The sequence below is a fragment of the Chaetura pelagica genome, unplaced genomic scaffold, assembly GCF_000747805.2.
Source record: "Chaetura pelagica isolate M959 unplaced genomic scaffold, ChaPel_1.0 scaffold27, whole genome shotgun sequence".
Classification (NCBI taxonomy): domain Eukaryota; kingdom Metazoa; phylum Chordata; class Aves; order Apodiformes; family Apodidae; genus Chaetura; species Chaetura pelagica.
Window position 1 is genome coordinate 1,780,706 of NW_009954020.1, and position 2,325 is coordinate 1,783,030.

Consider the following 2,325-nt stretch of genomic DNA (forward strand, 5'->3'; position numbering starts at 1 on the left):
GGCCCGCCCCCCCCTCGAGCCGCGGGGCTGCAGGGCCCTGCGTGCCCCGGGCAGCCCCCCCGAGGGGCAGGGCTCGGGGTGCAGGTTCCCCCTGCAGCCCCGTCACCGCCAGTCGAAGCCCTTTGCCTTCAAGCCCTGGTACTGTGATGTAAAGCACGAAGATAGCACCGCTGGTGAAGTCATCACTTCAAGCCATCTGACTCGATAGATTTCTTTTTTTTTTTCTTACCATCCTTACGCTTAGGTAATTTATTTCAGACGTCCTGCTTGGGTCTCAGTGACACCCTCGCAGCTGCTATTCCTGACCCGTATTAGTAATCCTGCTCCTGAGCCTTCCCAAAGAGAATGAGAGGGCGGTGTGTGACTCCGGGCACAGCACGGAGAGCAGCAGCAGCAGCAGCGCTGCCCCGAAACCTTCCCCGCATCCCTGGCATCCTCCTTTGTGTTGTTCACCCGACCTCCGTCTGAACAACCTAAAATAACCCTCTCTCCCTTATTGCATCGTGTAACTCTTGGGAATTGACAGGCAGCACTAATGAGGTGTGTGTGTGTGTGTCCCTCCCCCCCCTTATTTTTCTTTTTAAGTTTAGATTTTTGGGGCCCATATGTGCCTTTGTAAAGAAGACTGAGTCTCAGGGGGCTCCAGTAATTATGGTCATCTGCTGTTTCAGTCTGATTTGTTTAGTCAGACTGTGTTTTCCTTCTCTTTGTATCTGGGATTGTCTCTCCAGAAGCTCAGAAATTCTGCAATAGTAAATATACTTGAATCTGAACAATTGAAAATCAACATAATTATACAGCTATATCAGTTTCAAAGTTTTGAATGTTCTGTATATATGGACCTACTCCTGCACTACAATACACTTAGGCTTTCGTGTGGGGTTTTTTTTATGTAATGAAACTGAAATGCTTGTACAACTCAAAAATAGTTGGGAAAAATCAACAAAAGACTGTGATGCCCAAGTAAGCATAAAAAAAAAAAAAAGAGATACCTTATTTGTGTATACCCATTAAAAATGATTTGCATGTAGTTCTGCCAGTAAAAGTATGACCAATACTCCTGAGAAACAGCCCTGCCTGAACATGTTTCTTTGATTTCCCTGTCTTGGCAGAAGCCCTCTGTATGGCCGGGTGATTGATTGCTGCTGCTGCTGCTGCTTCACGTGATCCAGCTTTCTGACACAAAGCCACGGGCTCCTATGGATGAGCGTTCAACGTCATGAGACTCTGAAAGGTAGAGTAGGCAAGAGGAGGAGGAGGAGGAGGAAGCCAAGAAAAGAACTGTGTGGGAGTTGCACTGAAAAATGGATTTGGGCAGAAAACAAATCGAAGCACGGAAGAAGCGACTTGAGGGGTAGGAAGAAAATCGATTGAGGATCGTTCGTAAGAGGAGAGGAGGAGGAAGAGAAATCAAGAAGATAAAAATGGCTGGTGGTATCCAAAGCAGCTCAGGAAGGAGAGTGAAGACCTGACTGGCGGTTTGGGCCAGGGAAGAGCTGTTAGTAGCATCAAAAAGAGCTGTTTCAGTGCCCAGCCTGCGTGGAAGTGGGATAGGTGAGAGGCTGGGATATGGCCTGAGGGCCAAACAGGGTCTCCATGGTCATCCCCTGTAATTTCCTGCAGAACATCGATCGTGGGCTGTCACCCAGCTGCTCCTGAGCCAGACCTGTGGTCTGCGGGTCAGCTACAGTGCTCGTGTTAGAAGGAGACCTGATCCCTCACTGGCAGATCTCTAGTGAGGATAAATCCGTCACACTGATGGATAAACTGGTTTAATTAACTGATTACTCTCACTCTTAAAGTGGAGTTGTTCCTCTTCAGGCTGAGCTTGAAGCACTAGACTTTGGATTGCAAAACAACCACATCTGCTATTCTAAACAAATACTACCCCAAAGACAGAGGACCTCTTACTACAGACATTATTTCTTTAATATTATTTAGAGAAAATTTAAATCACAGAATTGAAGAGAATGTTCAACAAAGAAAGGGATGTGGCAGGCCAGGGAAACTGTAGCAGTGAAGAGTGGCAGAAATGAAGCACAGCAGAGAGTAACCATAGCTGAGCTTCTGTGTTTCCTCAACAGGAAAAAAATATGTATTTTAAAATAAAATATTAAGTGTATAAGTATATATAAAATAATTAATACAGGTGAATACTGGGAAATAAAAAGAACAGCACAAGGCCTAAAGATGAAAAAGGAAGATCAATAGCTACCAGTCATAATTGCCTATTAGTCTGTTTTTCTGATAGTTTTTTTAATTGTTAGCTCTATTAAAGAGAATATGGTGCTCAGTTTGCTGCTTTGAAGCAGAATTTCCTCTTTC

At 45.1% G+C, this 2,325-nt stretch overlaps 1 protein-coding gene across 1 annotated transcript in view; it reads right to left on the bottom strand.

Annotated features, from left to right (window-relative positions):
* The window catches only part of ASAP1 (ArfGAP with SH3 domain, ankyrin repeat and PH domain 1), a 129,364-nt gene that overhangs the window by 124,559 nt on the left and 2,480 nt on the right, over window positions 1–2,325 (bottom strand).